Source organism: Aquarana catesbeiana, linkage group LG04 (genome assembly GCF_042186555.1).
Source record: "Aquarana catesbeiana isolate 2022-GZ linkage group LG04, ASM4218655v1, whole genome shotgun sequence".
NCBI lineage: Eukaryota > Metazoa > Chordata > Amphibia > Anura > Ranidae > Aquarana > Aquarana catesbeiana.
This window is the reverse complement of record NC_133327.1, coordinates 91,945,779-91,967,940: the sequence shown is the minus strand read 5'-3', so window position 1 is coordinate 91,967,940 and position 22,162 is coordinate 91,945,779. Positions and strand designations below refer to the sequence as shown.

General features: G+C 41.5%; 1 protein-coding gene across 2 annotated transcripts in view; it reads right to left on the bottom strand.

Moving 5' to 3' along the window:
• Positions 1–22,162, bottom strand: part of ROCK2 (Rho associated coiled-coil containing protein kinase 2) — a 240,971-nt gene that overhangs the window by 135,339 nt on the left and 83,470 nt on the right. The window lies entirely within an intron of this gene.

Sequence of the window (22,162 nt, the reverse complement as noted above, 5' to 3'; positions counted from 1 at the left end):
GTGAAAAAATTTTTACCTTTACAACCCCTTTAAGGTGAAAAACCTTCTGTGCTGCAGCTGCCCCCCAGAGCCCCCATCCCCTTATTCTTACCTGAACCCGTTTGTTCAAGCGACAAGCACGAGCCCAGCAGCTCCAGCCGCTGTCTCTGTCCTTATTGATAGCAGCAGGAGCTAGTGGCTCCCGCTGCTGACAATCAAATACAGTGACACGATAGCGGGGGGCGGGGCCGAGTCATGCGGTCTGGGTCAATGGACGCAGCAGCGGGACTCGTGAGTCAACTGTGTAAAGAAATATGGAGGCTGCCATTGCCAACCTCTTTCTAAAAAAACGAGTTGCCCAGCAGTCTAGTTTTCCATAACTGCAGAAGTCTCCACAACTCTGCCGCTACACCTGAATTCCAGGCCAATCAGCAAAACGACAGCACTTCCCGGAGGGAATATGTGGGGAAAGGACAGGGCAGCTGTACACATTGTCCGAATGTTGTCAGGTTTCTTCTGAACAGGCTGATATTCAGATTTGTGTACCCAGCTTTAGTCATCAGCCACAAGAAATAGACTTGTGCATTGCTCATGATTCGTCAGATTCCAAAGGAACTACATGATGTTGCAAATGTCATTACCCACCACACCTAATACCTGCCTTTGTTGTATTAATTTCAGGGTGGATAAAAATCAATTATTTAAAAAAAAATGATTTTTTTTTATTTAAATCAGATTGTTTTGATTTTTAATCAAATTTATTTTAATAAGATGCTTTTGGAGTAAAAATCTTTCCAAAGATTGTTTTCTATTTAGTACACTAATAATTGATACACTAATATTTGATACACTAATAATTAAATTTATATAGTTTAGTTATTCTGAGCTCACCGATCTTAATGATATGATCAATAGTATACTATATAAAATATGATCTTATAAGTGAAAAAAAATGAAAAAAATATGTGTAAATGTATGCTGCTATCTCCAAGAATTAAATACATGTATAGAAAGAACAAAGAAGATTGTGCAAACCTAAAAACACATTAAGTAATGCAAAAACACATTAACATGTGAGTGAATCTGTCCATGTGAATAAATTGTTAATGTGTAAAAAAGTCCCCCCCCCCCCCCCCCAAATATATATTTTTTGTAAAATGTAACAATTAAAAACAACTTCTAATTAATTGGTTATAAAAGTCCCAAATCACACGAAAGAAATTAAGGAACAATGAAGGCAACTTTGGGTGCAGCACCTAGAAATCTGCAATGGCAACTGGTCAGTGCTTAATATCCCAGCGAAAACGTAAGCTAAAAAAGCCAGATCGTCTCTCACCGGACACAATGGACCCCAAGTTAAGTTATAGGGATCAAGCTCGCCTGATATGCACAGTAATCAGCTGCGATGTTCCATCTGGTCCGCTCCAAACACTAGCCACTTTCTTCCATCATGGACAACAGGACGTTTTTAATAAAATTCCACCTTCCAGTCACTCTGCCCAACACTCATTCAGTAAGTATAAGGGATTTAGAAGAAAAGGAACCTCATGGTGCAGTAAGTAATGGTAGTTTATTCCATAAAATTTTCTTAAGCACAGCAAAGAAATATGAAACAAAAACACAGCCACAGGTTTTTCAGACTGCCAGCTGGTGCGTGGTGACGTCACAAGATTCTCTCCACTGACGCGTTTCCCTGTAACAAACATTGACTGGGAACGGAGATCTCCATCTGATCATCATCAACTGGGAACGGAGATCTCCATCTGATCATCATCATCGACTGAGAACGGAGATCTCCACCTGATCATCATCATCGACTGAGAACGGAGATCTCCATCTGATCATCATCATCAACTTGGAACGGAGATCTCCATCAGATCATCATCATCGACTGGGAACAGAGATCCCCATCTGATCATCATCATCAACTGGAAACGGAGATCTCCCTCTAATCATCGACTGGGAACAGAGATCTCCATGTGATCATCGACTGGGAACAGAGATCTCCATGTGATCATCGACTGGGAACAGAGATCTCCATGTGATCATCGACTGGGAACAGAGATCTCCATGTGATCATCGACTGGGAACAGAGATCTCCATGTGATCATCGACTGGGAACAGAGATCTCCATGTGATCATCGACTGGGAACAGAGATCTCCATGTGATCATCGACTGGGAACAGAGATCTCCATGTGATCATCGACTGGGAACAGAGATCTCCATGTGATCATCGACTGGGAACAGAGATCTCCATGTGATCATCGACTGGGAACAGAGATCTCCATGTGATCATCGACTGGGAACAGAGATCTCCATGTGATCATCGACTGGGAACAGAGATCTCCATGTGATCATCGACTGGGAACAGAGATCTCCATGTGATCATCGACTGGGAACAGAGATCTCCATGTGATCATCGACTGGGAACAGAGATCTCCATGTGATCATCGACTGGGAACAGAGATCTCCATGTGATCATCGACTGGGAACAGAGATCTCCATGTGATCATCGACTGGGAACAGAGATCTCCATGTGATCATCGACTGGGAACAGAGATCTCCATGTGATCATCGACTGGGAACGGAGATCTCCATGTGATCATCGACTGGGAACGGAGATCTCCATGTGATCATCGACTGGGAACGGAGATCTCCATCTGATCATCGACTGGGAACGGAGATCTCCATCTGATCATCCACTGGGAACGGAGGTGCTGCACCCGAAGGTTCCTTCATTGTTACTTCATTTTTTTCGTGTGATTTGGGACTTTTATAACCAATTAATTAGAAGTTGTTTTTAATGGTTACATTTTACAAAAAATATATATTTTTTTAGGGACTTTTTTTTTACACTATAACAATTTATTCACGTGGACATATTCACTCACATGTTATGTGTTTTTGCATGATTACCTAATAATGCGTTTTTAGGTTTGCGCACTCTTCTTTTTTCTTTCTAATTACATTTTGTTTTTTCAGCATGAAACAGAGCTTAGTTATGTAGCATGAGGCTGTATCCCTTGCAATATTTACATTTTTGGTAAGCTCATTCAATGAATCCAAGCTCTGCAATCTGAGATAACATGCACTGCATTGATGCATTCACACAATTTCACAGATAAAACAAAGTTCAGCAATATTCCTTTATCCCATTGTTTTGCAAATATATGTACACTACAAACTGTATGATTGAATCAGTTCTGATATTGCTGTTTTACTAACCTGACAGTTTATTATTCTAAATTGGAAACCTTCATTTTGTTTGCAAATATTAAAGATTCTAACTACCAGCAAGAATAAGTCCTTATATTTAAAGAACACCTGTCATTTCAGATCCATCATGGCAGCACCTGTTAGCAGGCATCCACTCACCTGCTGCCGCCATGTCCCTCACCTTGTGTCACTGCCGCATCACCAGCCGTCCTATTAAAGTGAATGGGACTGTCGGTGAGTCAACAGCGGGTCAGAGATGACAGCTGCTCTTTAAATATTATGATTTAAATCAAGCCTTTTTACTAGTGATTTAAATCAAATCCACCCTAATTAATTTAGACAAGTTTCACAAAGCTTTGCAGAGTTCATAGGACAACCACACCAGTCCTCGTCTCCCCAAAAGAGCTTACAATCTAATGTCCCTCACCAGTCATACACACACACCAGGGACAGTCTGAATGGAAGCCAATTAACCTATCAGTATGTTTTTGCTCCAGGTTAGCGGCTTACCAAGTAGGATGCTTAGGATTTGTTTAACTTTCCACAAAAGTATCAAAGTATGGATATTGAAGGTAAACACAAGCAATAAGTCAACAGCCGCGAGATGCCATTTTAGAGCGTAAATGAGTTTTGACTGGGCTCGTCTAACAGGTCTTGTTTCTTTAGCAAAAACCCTCTTACACGGATGACTGGCACGCCCGACATGCCGCATTCTGTCTGTCCCGCTGCTGGCAGAAGGCCAACAGAAGTGCCAGCATCAACAATTTGTTTGAACAGAAAGAAAAAAAAAAAAGAGGAAAAGAGAAAGGTTATGCAGCCAAGCTTGCAGGAATGTATTGGCCGATCTTCCGAGTGCAGCTGCCCAGGGTAACATATCCATGCCAATCCTGAATGCAGGACACGTGCGCTGCTGCAAGTATAATGAGCTACAAGGAGGAAAGGAACTGGCTGGGTAAAAAAAAAAATGACAACTCTTGACATTGACTAAAACCAATCGCTGAACTGCTGATGTCATCTAAAAAACACTGCAAGTATGCGAAAGCCAGTAAGTGACTCCCGCCATCATTCTTCACTGTATTGAAGAGATACCCTGCTGGCTGACGGATCTACAGAATGTGATAGTTCTGTATTATTGGATGCCTGATCCCCTGCTGTGCACTGTGGTTCCTTCCGCCAGCAAACCAAACCACCTTAAAGCGGTAATAAACCGCTGGGGGGGGGGTATTTGTTTTGTTTTTTTAAACCTGAAAGGCAAAGATATAATGTGCTAGTATGTCATACATCCCAGGAGTCTTCATGGGCATTTTTTTTTTCTTTCATCTGGAGGAGGGGCTTTCTCAGATAAGCACACCTTCCTTCCTGCATGCTAAGGGCAGATGGATTCTAGGAAGTAAATGCTACATGAATATTTGCCCTTACTCAAAATGGCTGAAGCTAGAAATGCTAGGAGAGACGTTTTTCAAAGAGATTTCTCAACAAAATAAAGCATAGAGACATGAATATTAAAAATGAAATAAACTGTGTTTTCAGTTTGTGGTGCTCAGATACAGTTGCTAGTGACGGTATATCTGCGTGTATATAAAAAGCATTACTTTACAAATATACTTCATTTTTGTCAGAATCTGGAGTTCTTCCTCAAGTCCAGTTTTCAAGATTACCAAACTTGTAGAGGCAGTTCATGGAAAGATCTTCCTTGTCACCTGGAGTTTGTCCTTTAATTCTTTTGTGTACACTTAAGTGGTGAGACAGAGCTTTTGGCAGGAAGAGGGTTCTGTTGTACAGGAGAAGATTTATCGCCAGTCTCAGTAATGTTACTAACTAACTGAAGAAACAGGGAAAAAAAAAAAAGTTTAAAACAAGTAAACGAGATACGCTCTCCTATTTATTTACTAATGCTTGCAGCATAACTAGTGGTGCACCAAAATGAAAATTCTGGGCCGAAACCGAAAATTCAGGATACACTTGGCCAGAAACCGAAAAGGATAGTTCGTAACCACTTCAGCTCCAGAAAGTTTACCCCCCTTCCTGGCCAGGCCATTTTTTGCGATCACTGCTTTGCTTTAACTGACAATTGTGTGGTTGTGCGCCACTGTACTCAAATAAAATTGGTGTCCTTTTTTTCCCCACAAATAGAGATTTCATCGCCTCTGCGGTTTTTATTTTTTGTGCTAGAAACAACCACCAACAATGTTGAAAAAAATAAGCAATATTTTTTTACTTTTTGCTATAAAACACATCCAATAAAAATATCAAATCTCTTCATCAATTTAGGCCAGTATGTATTCTGCTACATGTTTTTGGTAAAAAAAAATCCCAATAAGCGTATATTGACTGGTATGTGCAAAAGTTATAGCGTCTACAAACTATAGGATATTTTTTTTTTTTATTACTAGTAATCAGCGACCTTTAGCAGGACTGCGATATTGCGGCCGACAAATCGGACACCTGACACGCTTTTGGAGACCAGTGACATTATTACAGTAATCAGTGCTAAAAAATATGCACGTCACTGTACTAATGACACTGGCAGGGAAGGGGTTAACATCAGAGGCGATCAAAGGGTAAATGTGGGCCTAAAGAGTGAGAACTGTGGGGGAGGTGCTTTTACTACTTGAAGACATGGATCGATGTTCCTGCTTCACAGGAACACAGGATCCATGTCTTCTGTACTCTTGTTTACATAGGCAGCCTGTCATTCTGTCAGAGTACCAAACAATCGGCAGGTCTTGGTGGACATCGTGTCCGCCGGACCCACTGATCAGCTCCTGTTGTGTAAAATCACCACCGGAGCAAGCCGCTGCGTGCTCACGCCCAAAACTGCAGAATCACGTATATATACGTGATTCTGCACAGAGTGTCTGTCTTGTAGCAGTAAATCTGCTATGGGGCTGTTGTAAAGCGGTTAAAATATATAATTTTTATATAAAATTGTATTATAATCGACTTTTTAATTAATAGTCTTTGAAGCACTTTTGTGTTTAAAAAAAAAGCGCCAAGAAATGGATTCTGGACAGCCACACTCCAATAAAAGCCTTTATTGTAATGAATAGTAAAAGTTCATGTGACAACAGAAGCAAGACAAACATCTTACGCGTTTCACAACATCATTGTTGCTTGGTCATAACAACAATGTTGTGAAACACGTCAGTTTGTCCTGCTTCTGTTGTCACATGAATGTTGACTATTCATTACAATAAAGGCTTTTATCGGAGTGCAGCTGCCCAGAATCCATTTCTTCAATAATTCAGCGGTGATGTCGGGGGTGGGCGGGATGCTACGTGTATGTGGTAGAGCTGCACGATTCTGGCCAAAATGATAATCACGATTTTTTTGCTTAGAAGATAGATCACGATTCTCTCACGATTCTCGCGGTGTAACATCATCTTTCACATTAAAACAAAAAAATTGGGCTAACTTTACGGTTTCTTTTATTATTTATTGAAATGTATTTTTTTCCAAAAAGACCGCATTTGAAAGATCGCTGGGCAAATACAGTGTGACATAAAATATTGCAGCAATTGACGTTTTATTCCCTAGGGTCTCTGCTAAAATATATATAATGTTTGGGGGTTCCAAGTAATTTTCTAGCAAAAAATATTGATTTTAACTTAAGAAACAAGTGTCAGAAAAAGATTTAGACTTTAAGTGTTTAAACTTCCTGCATTTACAGGTTGTTAAAAACTTGGCAGACTGCCTGGATTTTCTTTTGACAGCTGAGTGAGCAGATAAGTCTCTCCCACTTGTTATATGAAAGAATCGGCAAACTCTGCAATAGAGATCGTCAGGGGGGTTGAATTGAGATCACGATTTTTTAACGATTAATTGTGCAGCTCTAGTATGTGACCCCTGCCCCTTTCTTAAGCAGTCCAGTCATTGGCTGGTGTTTGATAACTGCAGGGCCCCGTCCACCCCGGGTCCCGCCCACCCCCGTCATCACCGCTGAATTTTGACAGCTGGTCTCTCTCTGCATTCAGTTACATATGTCAGTTTCACACAGTTACACTATATCGGCTGCCAGTGCCACCAACCAGTGCCACCTGCCAGTGCCAATTAGTACCACCTGCCAGTGCCAACCAGTGCCACCTGCCAAAAAAAAGAGAAAAAAAAAATCGGCCGCAATAATCGGCATCATATATCGGCCATCAGCCACCCTGATTTCTCGGCCAGAGAAAACCCCATATCGGTTGACCAACAGTAGAATGGCCAGACGGAAGCCACTCCTCAGTAAAAGGCACACGACAGCCCACCTGGAGTTTGTCAAAAGGCACCTGATCATCAGATCATGAGAAACAAAATTCTCTGGTCTGATGAAACAAAGATTGAACTCTCTGGCCTGAATAGCAAGCATCATGTCTGGGGGAAACCTGGCACCACTCACCACCTGGCCAATATCATCCCTACGGTGAAGCATGGTGCTGGCAGCATCATGCTGTGGGGATGTTTTTCAGTGGCAGGAACTGGGAGACGAGTCAGGATCAAGGGAAAGATGAATGCAGCAATGTACAGAGACATGCTTGATGAAGGTCCCTCTTCCAACAGAACACCACTAAGCACACAGTCAAGATAACAAAGGAGTGGCTAGGGGACAACTCTGTGAATGTCCTTGAGTGGCCCAGCCAGAGCCCAGACTTGAACCCGATTAAACATCTCTGGAAAGATCTGAAAATAGTTGTGCACCAACGCTCCCCATCCAACCTGATGGACCTTGAGAGGTCCTGCAAAGAAGAATGGGAGGAACTGCCCAGAAATAGGTTTGCCAGGCTTGTAGCATCATACTCAAAAGACTCGAGGCTGTAATTGGTGCCAAAGGTGCTTCAACAAAGTATTGAGCAAAGGCGGTGAATATGTACATGGGATTTTTTTTATTTTTAATACATTTGCAAAGATTTCAAACAAACTTCTTCCACATTGTCATTATGAGGTATTGTTTGTAGAATTTTGAGGACAATAATGAAGTTAATCTATTTTGGAATAAGGCTGTAACATAACAAAATGTGGAAAAAGTGAAGCGCTGTGAATACTTTCCGCATGCACTGTATGTGTAGTTGTCATTTATTACGGTTTGGTGGAAGAAAAAAACATGAAGCTGACATATTCCTTGTATAAGCGACTCTGCTTCTTGCTCGACAGTCCTGCACGGTGATAGTCTGCCCTTCTTTCACCAGATCCATCCATCTGCTCAGACTGAGACTGTGTGCCTTATCCTTTTATCTCGGATGTTGTTTTTCAGGGATGCGTTTTGGATATCCAAATAGCCATTAGAGGGAGAGTACACAGATTTGTAGATTTGTATTGTGTAATATAGAAATTGAAAAGTGGCACACCAAAGTGAGTAAAAAAAAAATGTAAAAAGTGAAAGTCATATCAAACGTCTTAAAAAAGGTAACATAGCTTGCTAATATTTTAAGTGAACCAGTGTTTTTACTATTCAGGTAAAGCAGTAAGTTTGCTGTAAAGCCCCCCCCCCCTTTCCCAAGCAGCACATCCTTGTCTTCCATTTGGCTTCCCCACCACTCTGTTCAGTCTCTAGAATAGGAAACACAGTGTAAGCTCTAGTTAGAGCTTACACATGTCCCCCCACCCTCATGTCACAGCACTGGGGCAATCACCAAGTACCATCACTGTCACATGAAGGGGAGAGGAGGAGTCAGGAGAGGAAGCTCCCCCACTTCTAAAAGAAGTGTTAAACCATCAGTGTAATATAATGGAGTTGCCTCTAGTTCTATACAACGAACATTTAAATCAATGTCTTTCCCCTAATTTTCAACAAAAACAGTTACATTTGCAATTTCAAAAATCACCTGGCTATGCCCTTCTCTCCTGCGCTTCGTCCAAGCTTCCAGTCAGGGAGCACTTACTGTCACAGTTACGATGCAATGATTTGCAGTCACACTGCATACTTGGCCCTGCACAGCCCCCAAGTGGCCACACCTCAACTACAATAAGGACCCCCTGGCCAGTGGCCACACTGCGCATGCAAGGCCTTAGCATGGCACCCAAGTAGGCACAATGCAAAGGACCCCAGCCAATCTGCATGCGCTTCACTAGGATGGTAACCCAAAAGGGTGTAATGAGAAGGCTACCTGCCACACTAAGCAGGCGCGCCCCATGCAAGGGCTGAAGCACACAAATAATGGAAAAGACTTGGCTGGGAGCCTGCACATTAGGGTGGGTCTAGTGAGGCTCTGAAAGCAGAGCCATCCTAAAAACCAGAAATGAGCAAAACTCCACTACAAGAGGCTGAACACAAGAATAAGACATTAGGTATGCTCCAGTCACCCCATCATATGGAAACCCAACTTAATAAAAATAGGAACAGCTTTATGATCTGCAGTGCTTCAGAAAACTAAATGTTATTCAGTTAGAGTATAAATCTACTTTAATAATATTAAAATTACCAAAAGGATTAAGAATGTGTGTTATAATTTTTAAGGCAAAAAAAAAATCCATTAGAACTCCACAATGCACCAGTTTTTGGACAACGATACATGCTCTTCAAGGAAAGTTTCCACAGACCTTTATTTACCCTACTACAGGTCCATAAAAGTAGCTTTAGATATTTTGTGAACAAAACCTGCAAGAAGTGCACACATTAAAATACAAAAAATCCTAATAGGTTTGGCACCTAAACGTATAATTGCCATCAGCACTGGACAAACGCCAGGAAAAAACTATTGAGACGTCTTATGAAGACCTGCCATGTAATAAAGCTGTAAATAATGTGGGGATTCCCAAAATGAAATTCATGACACATAGTGTAAAGAAGTCAGTCTCTCCGAACCCTTTAATTGGCAGTCTACAAAAGTACATTTATTCTCAATTGCGGTCCAGTGTTCTTTCAAGCACTCTTCATGGAACCCTATGTCCTTCCTTCTTTGCACAACCAATGATGATCATGAAGAGTGGTTTACTTCCTTAAAATCTTAAACACCAGTCACTTTAAAGTACCATACATGGGGTCACTCGACTACAGTTTAAAAAAAAAAGGCTACTATTCAAGAACTCCTTCCAAAGTCGTGATATGTCTAGCCACACCAGGGTATCTTAACCAGGGTGCCATGGAATCCTAGGGTTTCTCCAGAGGTTGTTAGGGAATTCCTTGAGCAATAAGCGATTTTTGCTTCTCAGAGAAGTTCCCACTGACATCATTGATCTTTTTAGCTATCTGTAAAGTGGTAATGCTTCCCAGTGGCCATAAGTGTAAGGAGCATTCTTCCCACTGACCATCACAGGAATTTATCATGAGTTCTAGATAAAGTAATTTTTTAGCTGGGGTTCCCTAATACCAGAAAGTTGTTTTAAGGGTTCCTCTGTGCTGAAAAGGTTGAGAAAGGCTGCTCCATACTGTCGACTTTTGAATAAATGACCCAGAACATGTAGACAGATCAGGAGTTCTAGTATTGTGGTGACCTCCATCCTTGTTTCAGATCAGTAACACCCAAAGTGTTTAAGCCAGAGACAGCCAGATAACTACCATTTTCAGAAGGAAGTCATCAATGGTAGCCTTCATGGTTCTCTCAATACAGGTGTAGAATAGAACTGATAATCAGCAAATTGGTATACTCCATTCACCAATTATATATATTTTTTTTCTATTTTATGGAGAGTTCCCGGGAGGAGGGTGACACCATCATTTGGGATTGCATTGGCCTAAGCAGTGAATGGTGACTGGGAATTATGGTGGGCATATCTTTCAGCTAGAGTTTCAAGGACTCAAGCATGTGGTTCAACTTGCCAACAGATATACATAATACTAGTTTGGTTTGGGGGGAGGTGGAGCTTTAATTTGGCAGACTGAAGAGTAGGGCCAAGGGTATGCCCAATCATCACCACTAGCTGACTGTGCAGGGGAAGACCCAGGCAGTGCCTTAGTGATAAATCACAAAACAAAAGGCTACATAGCTAAAAGTTAGTTTTGAATTTTATATTTTCAGAAGGTTCCCTTTGAAGCTGAACACCAAGCTAACATCATAGCATGAGAGTGAGAGCCCCTGTCTCAGTGAAAATGAGTGTAAAATGGACACAGGGCTCTCAAAGAGGCAGTTTGAGAAGTTCCAGCAGAAGATTCAAAGAGCATTGGAAGGGATGGAGTCTTCAGTCTTGTGTCTGGGCTTTCCAGAAGTTCTGCAGGTTGTGTGTGTGTCCAGGTGCACACACTCATTATAAGGCAGATCTGAGCATAGCTCAGGGGAGTTGGGGTTGGAGCAGTTGCTCCAGCCAGGATGGAGGTGTGCTACTTTTAAGAACCCAGGCAATATCCTTGAGACGGCACTCCATGTGGGAGAGGTTCCAGGTTTGTGGACAGAGAGTTGGGCCAGCTGAGAGAGTCGGAGAGACAATAGCTGAGACAACTGGAAGAGAGTCTTGGGGACCACGAGTCTTGGAGGAGTGTGAAAGCCTGAAGTGTCAGGAGAGCCCCTTCCTAGAGGCCAGGAGCGGGCCTGTGCAGCAAGGTACTGCGCCCAAGGCTGAGTGAGACTTAAGAGCCAGGTGGATTGGCATTTTTCATTTAGTATTTCTGCTGGAGAAGAAACCCAGTGGGGGCAATCCATGTGTGTATAAACTTTCATTTTTGTTACTTTCAATAAAAGTGGGCTATCATGCCCTTAAACTGAAGTTCCCGTTGGCTGTGAACTCACTGAAAACGCATCTACCACTGAGCTGGACATCCCCCATATTACAATAGTTAAAATACATATATGTGTGCAGGTTTTGTAATTCTGTTCAGCTAATCTTGTGATTCAGGCTTTCATTTTAGACCCGTTTCACAGTTGTGTGACTTTTCCTGCGACTTTGGACATCAGAGTCGCATGACAAGTTGTACCCCATGATCCCCAAAGATAACCATTCACATCTGTGCGACTTTGATGCGAGTTGAGGTCCGCAGACCTCAAGTTTACACAGGCATTCCCTGAAATGGTGTCAAAAATTGCAGTAAAATCACGCGACTTTCAAGTTTCAGTGTGAAAGGGGCCTTAGGCAGCAGAAAAAGTCTGCTGAACCCATTTTCCTCCAATGCAATTAAGTGACACAGCTTGGTCACAAGACTTTCCCTGTCTGATGACTGGACAATGGAGGCTTATTAGGGCACTAGTGAGATCATCCTCCTACTGTCTAGTCTGCCAGCTACCAATGCAGGTCACAGATGGTGCAAATTTCATTCCTGCAACAAAGAAATGTGCATGATTCTTTTATCAACACAGATAGTGCTGACAGGGATGCAGAGACATTGTGTGCTCCCAGCCGGGGGGGGGGGGGGGAATAGCGGCTGTCCCCTAGCAGCTGCTAGCGATAATCGCAAGTTAATATTGGCAAGATGGTGCAAATTTCATTCCTGCAACAAAGAAATGTGCATGATACCCAAGTTGATCGACTGATAGGCTTGGTACGTTCAGCCTGCCCAGACATGGTTCGAATCTCGGCCAGTTCCTGCTGAACTGGCCAAGATGATTCAAACAGTCTATGGCAGACTTACATGGACAACTCTGCCTTATACAACAGAGCCCAATTGGCTCACAGTTCTACCCTAGACCAGTCCATGCTCCAATGCATGGATATCAAAAAATTGGAGGTGGGTTATATCTGCTGTGGAAAGGCCAACATCCCTGGATTCTATGTAAATACAGATTTCCCCTTGGGGATGGGACTTTTTAGGCACAGATTGTAAAACAATTTTTTTATAAAAAACTCTTAAAATTTATTTAAGTATCAAACAGAGTATCAAAAAGAATAACAATCATATACATAAACATTTTAAAAACATGGAATGTTAGATCATCATACATACACCATCAGATGCACATAATAAATGGAAATACCCATAATGTAAAACATAAAATACTAATGGCAATCGTAATTCCTGCGCATTACGGAGTATATTGGATTCCTCCAGGGAATATCCGATATGCAGTTATAGTGATAATGGTAGTCTAAAATAGTTATTTTCCCATTCTTTTTACCCTAATTGTCGTCCTTCCGCCCCTAGCAACGCTGTTCTGGTCCCGGTTTGCACTGCAGTGGCTCGGCGTCCACTCCTCAACTGACCAGATTTCTTCTGAATTTCTCCTTCTATCCACTTCAGCCCCAGACCATTTTTTCCCCACAAATTGAGCTTTCTTTTGGTGGTATTTGATCACCTCTGCGTTTTTTATTTTTTGCGCTATAAACAAAAAAAAGCGACAATTTTGAAAAAAAAATATCCCCAAGAAATATATATAAAAAAAAAAAAATCCTCAGTTTAGGCCGATACGTATTCTTCTACATATTTTTGGTTAAAAAAAAAAAAAAAAAAAAAATCGCAATAAGCGTTTATTGATTAGTTTGCGCAAAAGTTATAGCATCTACAAAATAGGGGAGAGTTTAATGGCATTTTTATTTTATTTCATTTATTTTTTTTACTAGTAATGGTGGCGATCTGCAGTTTTTATCATTACTGCAACATTATGACGGACAGATCAGACACTTTTGGCTCTATTTTGGGACCATTGTCATTTACACAGCGATCAGTGCGATTAAAAATGCACTGATTACTGTGTAAATGTGACTGGCAGTGAAGGGGTTAACCACTAGGGGGCGCTGCAGGGGTTAAGTGTGTCCTAGGGAGTGATTCTAACTGTGGGGGGGATGGGCTACGTGTGACACGACACTGATCACCGCTCCCGATCACAGAGAGCTGTGATCATTGTCACTAGGCAGAACGGGGAAATACTTGTTTACATCAGCATTTCCCCGTTCTTCCTCTCTGCGAGACGAACGCGGGTATTCCCGAGGACAACGAGTTTGCGGGACCCGCGATCACACTCACGGAGCTCGTGGCGGGCACGCGCCCACAAAGTCGCGTCTTAAAGGGCAACATACAGGTACGTTAATATGCCTGTACGTGCCCTTCTGCCAACCTATATCGGCGTGGGCCGGTTGGCATGGGGCTATACTGCAACCCTTGGCCATCTTGGTCACCTCTGCCCTATCCACTTGGACCTTGTGACATCACTAGACATGCGAGTGGCTTTGGTTTAGTATCTAATGGATGTATAATGCATATCTTTATATTTTTTAGACTACCATTATCACTATAACTGCATATCGGATTATCCCTGAAGGAGTCCAATGTACTCCGTAGCGCGTAGGAATTATGAATGCAATTAGTATTTTGTGTTTACATTATGGATATTTCCATTCATTATGTGCATCTGATGGTGTATGTATGATGATCTAACATTCCATGCTTTTACAATTTTCTGTATACAATTGTTATTCTTTTTGATACTCTGATACTTATATAAATTTGAAGAATTTTTTATAAAAAAAAAATCGTTTCACAATCTGAGCCTAAAAAGTCCCATTCCCAACGGGAAATCTGTATTTACATGTTCCAATGCATGGGGAATTACAAAAAGCCAACGAAAATATGGATTTAGGTCTTTGAATATGTAAGTAAATAAATGGCAATTTTTTTTTTTATTTTTACCTTCTTGGAGTTCAGCTTTGATGTATGTATAAATAACACAGAAAAAAAGGAGGCGGTGTAATTTAGAGAAATAAGAGACATTTCATACAGGTTTCGATGTGCTCATTCCATAATACTATCACATCTATGAAATGTCAAACCATGCGTAGGCATTTCTCATTTGCTTTCAATCCAATCAAAAGCAAAATCGGACAGATTTTAAAGCCACCACTTGCTGTGCGAGTTTGGTTTTCATTTACAATAGAGCAAGAAAATCACAGAAAAAAAAAAAAAAAATGTATTCACTTTTTTATTTTAATTATCAAAAATTCTGGCCAAAACAGAAAACTTCACAACTGATGTATGTGTGGAGCGAAACAGAACGAAATACTGATAGAGGCACATTGACAGGCTTACATATAGAGAGCTGTGTAGGAGGAAATCGTTAAAATAGCTGAGTCAGGCCAACTGTTTCTATGGATACAGGTAGCTCTAAAATTAGAAATTTTTGGCAAACAAATTATATAATATTTCTTAAAGAGGAACTTCAGCCCTCCTGTGCATTTTTTTTCTAAGGCTGGCCATACATTATACAATTTCCTTTAGATTTATCGTCAACTATGTAGTGCAAGGTCCTGTCTGATTGGATGCAAAATTAACCACTTGCCTACTGGGTACTTTCACCCCCTTCCTGCCCAGGCCAATTTTCAGCTTTCAGCACTGTCACTCTTTGAATAACAATTGCGCGGTCATGCAACACTGTACCCAAATGAAATTGTTATTTTTTTCACACAAATTGAACTTTCTTTTGGTGGTATTTAATCACTGATGGGTTTTTTTTTTAAGTAAAAAATAAAAGACTGGAAATTATGGAAAAAATTCTCATTCACTGATGTGCACTGAAGAGGCAGCAATGCTGGGCACTGATGAGGAAGCACTAATATGTCACACTGATGGGCACTCATAGGTGGCACGGATAGACGGCACTGATGGACAGCACTGACTGGCATTGCTAATGGGCACTGATTGGGCTTTACTGTAATCAGGGCACTGATGATCAGTGCCTCGATTACCTTCCCTGGTCTCCCTGCGAGGAGATGCCGCTGATAGGCTCTCCTCGCCACACACTCTGTCGGTGTGAGGCAAAGAGAGCAGATAAATGGCACTTCCGTATACACATGTGACTGACTGTGATTGAACACAGCCGATCATATGGTTAAAGAGCCACGTCATCGGCTCTTTACCCAGATGGGGGTTGCGCCGTGTCCTAGGAATGCTGCATGGTAGCGATCCCCCGCAGGCAAAGCCGTTCTGGGGCGCCGTCATATGATGGCACATACAAAGTAGGAAAAAGAAAATGCACCATTACAAAAAACATTGCAGGTGCATTATTTTTCTTTGATGCATGTTGAGTGTCTATTCAATGTGAATGGGCTGATTTGTGACTATTTCATATGGGTGGACAGGCTGGTAAAAGCAGGCGGCTGAACCACAGTTTTAACTCCCATCGGCCGCCCACCCACCCAAATTCTACCATTTAACCGCACTGTACACATGCCGTGGATACGGTGCTTTGCTTCACAGCATTTTTAACCTGGGCGGCAACATTTGATGGGAGGCGCCGCCTATCAAACTCACGATCAATGGGGCTGCACTGCAAATGCAAGCCAATCGCTTGGCATCATGGTCCCACAATGTAAAATCGCCAAATTGCTAAACAATTTGAAACAAAATAAATTAAAACAAAAAGGCGGCAGCAGCTGAGCGTCTGTCAGCCACTACAATACCGCACTTTGAAAAGCGATCCATTGCGCAAGCTTACTGCCTGATTGAAAGATCCATAAATTATACAATTTGAAGTACATGCAAAGGTGTAAATGGCCTCTAAAGCGCTTTGATAAAGGTTCTGGTACATTGGGCCTCATTCAGCAAACTGACCAGGTGCAGCGGCACAGAACACTGGACACGTGTTAGCAGAATAGGTGTTGTAGGTTTCCGCTGCACGCTTTATTAAGAATTAGTCTGGGAGGAGGACAGACATTACCAGTCTGCACAGTGCCAAAAGCTGCTGTGACAAGTTTGGTCACATTCTTTGTGCGCTAGATTGGTGCTCAGCCAGGGCTGTCCAGGCCTATAACAGTCCCATTCACTAAAACACTTCCCCAGGCCATTCATTATCACTGCGGGTTCCTCATTAAACACTACTGAGTCAGTACTACCTGAGAAGACCACGTCAAGCAACCCCAGGACAGGAGGAAACAGGCCGCTAATCTCCTTTATTTCAGGTTTTTACTTATTTGTCTGGAAATAAGGAGCCTGTCACTCAGGTTGCACTCTATTATACAACGTTGGGCAGACAAGCCGATCATGGCATAGAATTCACTTTTTATGCCAAAAATGCAAAAAAAAAACCAACCTTTGCTACAGATAAACTTGTAAAAATATGTTCTGTTCTATTTTAAGTGGAAATGATAGTACATTATAGGCACATACACATTCTGCAATACTGCAAGTTATTTCGATGCCTCATTACATTATTTTCTTGGCTGTATTTCCTATACAAGTTTGTAGATCTTCAGCTCGAGCAGCTAACTTTATAGAAGATATACAAACAGAAAGGTGCAGCGCTCTACACAGGGGAATACCAACAGGCAGGGCGAAGTCCACAGGTGGGTGCTCAGGCTGCCGTGTCCTCCAGACAACACCCAAATAGGTAGACAAAGTAGAAAAAATAGCCAGCAACTCCAATCCATAAGAATAATTTATTGGCACATATAGGAAAACAAAAAAGCAGACGAGAGTCTTGGTCACTGCATAAAAATGACAGAGAAACACATTCTATATATAATATATGGGGATCTCCACCCACCCAATCAGCATCAGGCTAATCAAGCAAATTGAAGAGTTGTTGGGTTGGTGGGGAGAGTACACCACTATGAAGAAACCTCAGAATCTCCATTACCGGCGGTTGTATTCAGACATCCTAGACAACCGGGGCAGTCTGAAACACCTGAACAATGAAGTCTATTTTAAAGGGGTTGTAAAAGTACATTCTTTTTTTTTTTAAATAAAAAACGTGTTTACTTACCTGCTCTGTGCAATAGAATCACACAGAGCGGCCGGGAACCTCCTCTTTTCGAGTCCCCCACCGGCTTTCCTGGCCCCTCCTCTCTGTCCAGTGCCCCCCATGGGAAGCAGAGTCCCTCTGCTGCATCCATTGACAGCGGGACTCGGCCCCGCCCCCTGCTCCCTCATCACTGGCTTTGATTGACAGCACTGGCCTCAGCAAAGCCAGTGACACCCGGAAATGAGTGGAGAAGAGATCTGGAGACGTGCACGGCGCTGGATCAAATGAGGTCTAAGTAAAGGGCGGCTGAGGGGACGATGCGGACACCTAAACATTTTTTATCTTAATGCAAGGAATGCATTAGAATGCATTAGGGTAAAAAATGTTTAGACTTTACAACCACTTTAACCACTTGACCCACAGGTCTTATCTAATACTTTTTGTTTATATATAACAATTTTTGCTAGAAAATGGATTAGACCCCCCCAAACATTCTATAATAATATAAATAATATGGATTAGAACCCCCAAACATTCTATAATAATATGGATTAGAACGCCCAAACATTCTATAATAATATAAATTAGAACCCCCAAACATTCTATAATAATATTAATAATATGGATTAGAACCCCCAAACATTCTATAATAATATAAATTAGAACCCCCAAACATTATATAATAATATTAATAATATGGATTAGAACCCCCAAACATTCTATAATAATATAAATTAGAACCCCCAAACATTCTATAATAATATTAATAATATGGATTAGAACCCCCAAACATTCTATAATAATAAAATAATATAAATTAGAACCCCCAAACATTCAAAATAAATATTAATAATATGGATTAGAACTCCCAAACATTCTATAATAATATATATTGGAAAAAATACACTTTTTTGACTTTTAAATGTAATACAAATCAATTTTTTTTTTTTGTAAAATACACTCACTGGCCACTTTATTAGGTACACGTGTTCAATTGCTTGGTAACACAAATTGCTAATCAGCCAATCACATGGCATCAACTTAATGCATTTAGGCATCTAGACATGGTGGAGATGACTTGCTGAAGTTAATCAGAATGGGGAAGAAAGGATATTTAAAGCGTTTGTGTGTATATATATTATATATATATATATATATATATATATATATATATATATATATATATATATATTATTTGGTTGTATAGCCTATAATAAGGCTTACCTGTAGGTAGAATCAATATCTCCCAAACCTGTACAGTTTAGGAGATACAGTAATACCTTGGTTTACGAGTAACGTGGTATACGAGCATTTTGAAAGATGAGCAACATTTTTTTCTTTTTTTATTTTGTCTTGATATACGAGCAGTAGTTTTACTGTAAAAACACTGTAAAAAAACGCTGTATATATGTACAGTAAAGCTGTCGGAGACACCCAGATGGGTGGGGCAGGCGTAACGTGTGTTCAGAGCACCTGGAAGTGATGTCAACAGTTCCCAAATGTCTCCGCATTCTCCAGGAAGCGCTGGGAGCCACCATCGCCCAGAACCTCTGGTCACATATAGCGCTGTATACTGTACACCAGCGGATTTACTGTAATATACACAGCGGCTTTACATGGATGAGCTCCAGACTCCTTAACATTGTGAGTATCATTCTTTTTTTTACATTAAAACTGATTCTTCTTTTTTTTATTCAACACAGAGGTACACTACAGTATTCGCACTACAGTACTGTACAGTATTAATATGAGCTTTTGCTCATATTTTGATCATTTTTATATGAATAAATGGTTTTGGGACGAATTATCTGAGTTTCCATTATTTCTTATGGGAAAATTTGCTTTGATATAAAAGAGTGCTTTGGATTACAAGCATGCTTCTGGAAGGAATTATGCTCTCAAACCAAGGTATTACTGTATTCACCTTGCATGCAGCCGCTGACGTCAGCGGCACATGCGTTCTGAAGGTCCGACAGATGCTGGTGGAAAATCAGAGCACCTTACAGGAAAGAGGAGTCCCTCACGCATGCACGGGAGTGACGTCATCGCGGCTCCAACTACTCAAAGTGCCACAAACCCAAAAAAAACGCTCAGGAAACATGTCAGCTCCTTCAGCGGTGACTGCGAGGCGATGCTGGCGCTTTGTTTTAAGGTAACTATTTCATAATGAGCTAGTATGCGGTGCATACTAGCTCATTATGCCTTTGCCTTACAGTTGTTTTTTTTTTTTTTGCAGGCATACAACAGCTTTAAATGACTTTGAATACGGCATGTTGTTGGTGGTCTGAGTATTTCAAAAAACTGCTGATCTACTGGGATTTTCATACACACAACCATCTCTAGGGTTTACAGAGAATGGTCCAAAAAAGAGAAAATATCCACCGAGCGGAAGTTGTGTGGAGGAAAATGCCTTGTTGATGTCAGAGGAGAATAGGCAGACTGTTTCCAGATGACAGAAAGGCAACAGTAACTCAAATAACCACTCGTTACAACCAAGGTATGTAGAATACCATCTCTGAACACACAACACATCAAACCTTGAAGCCAATGAGCTACAGCAGCAGAAGACCACACCGGGGGCCACGCCTATCAGCTAGAAACAGGAAACGAAGGCTACAATTTGCACAGACTCACCAAAATTGGACAATAGAAGATTAGAAAAATGTTGCCTGGTCTGATGAGTCTCGATTTCAGCTGTGCAATTCAGATGGTAGGGTCAGAATTTGGCGTAAACATGAAAGCATGGATCCATCCTGCCTTGTATCAATGGTTCAGGCTGGTGGTGATGTCATTTCTATTTGTTTAGAACAAGCAGGGCACGTTAGATGCAGTCACCTACATTGCTCTATGCACACTAAAAATCTCCTAGTTCATCTCAGGAGAAAGCAAGAGAGGGTGGCTACATTCCCAAATACAGTGGGACCATGGAGAACAAACATAGTCACCCTCTAACAGGAAGTCGGATCACAACAAAAGGAATCTGGAGAAGGCTGAGAGCAAAGACTTCACCTAAAAAGGGACAGTCCGCCTAGCCTCCTTCCCTCACTTCATATTGTAAACATTTTGCTCTTTTTGGGAGCCAGTACCTAGTTTTGACCCACCTAGGCGATCCAAACCCCCCCCATTCCCCACCTGCAACCACCTTGGACAATTCACAGATAGCACAGTGTGGCTCAAGTATCCGTGATGGGGAGTTGGCAGTGGCGCTACTGGAAGTCACAGCTGGATTCCCACAATCAACATGGCGGAGCTGAGGGCCCAAACTCTGGCGAAAAGCCAGTCTGGGTGAGGGCCGAGCTGGATCACTGGGGTGGTAAGTGTCTTTTTATTAAAAGTCAGCAGATATAGTATTTGTAGCTGCTGACTTTAATTTTTTAAAACATGGCTAAAGCTCCTCTTTCACAATACAAACCTGATGTAGTTAATGTAGATGTAAACCCTAACTGGACAATAAAAATAAATAGGAAGGATCACCGACCTAGTGCACTACCATAAAAAGCTTTATTGTAGAATGTAAAATGAATCCATCATACTCACAAGGCGGGGGAAGTCACAAGCATAGAATACAATCCACACAGGACGCAAGCGTCAAGTAGACACAGCCGATGAGTTTGAGGGACAGGCCCTCTTCCTCAGAGCTAGCCTAACTGGACAATGTTTAGTTTACACTGGATTTTAAACTTTTTAAATAAAATGCCTGCATTGATTTTTGGGAAAGGTATCCGAATTTACTGGGGTATTTCTAAAAGCCCTTATGGCACAGCAACTAGGGGGCACTAATGATGAAGGTATGATATGGCACCGCAACTAGGGGGCACTAATGATTAAAGTGGATGTAAACCCAATGTCATCCTTTCTAAACTAATGCCATAGGGGTTATCTATAAGGATATACATGCCTCCTGCATGTATCTTTACCTGTCAAATGTCTCCCCTCTGTCTGTTATTAGACCCAAAAAACTGCATATTCTGTGGGCGGGTCTGTTGTCTGGAGCTCGGTGGGTGGAGTTGTGATGTCAGTAGACTCCCCGCCCACCTCTACACTCCCCTTGTCAATATGCATTTTCTCCTGTGTATTTCTAACACTGAACTTCTGCTATGATCTCTAACATCCAGTGAAAAGACAGGAAAGTAACCACATGACTTCAGCATGCCAAATCATGGTGAGGTGTGGAACAGCCAATCCTTGCAGAGCTGCTGAAGAAAGGAGTGGGGGTGGGAATTACAAAATAACGCATGTCTTAGGCTAGTGAACGAGATATATAAATCACCTGTCACTCACAGCAAGGGGGAGGATTTGATAAAGTTTTTCTCTGTTTGTCAAGTTTTATCTCAGTGAACAATAAAAGAGGATTGCTCAGAGATGGATAAACTCTGTGTGGCAAGACTGGGCTCAAATGATAGGAAATCTTATACTCTACATTATGACATTAAAAAAAAAAAAAATCAGGTTT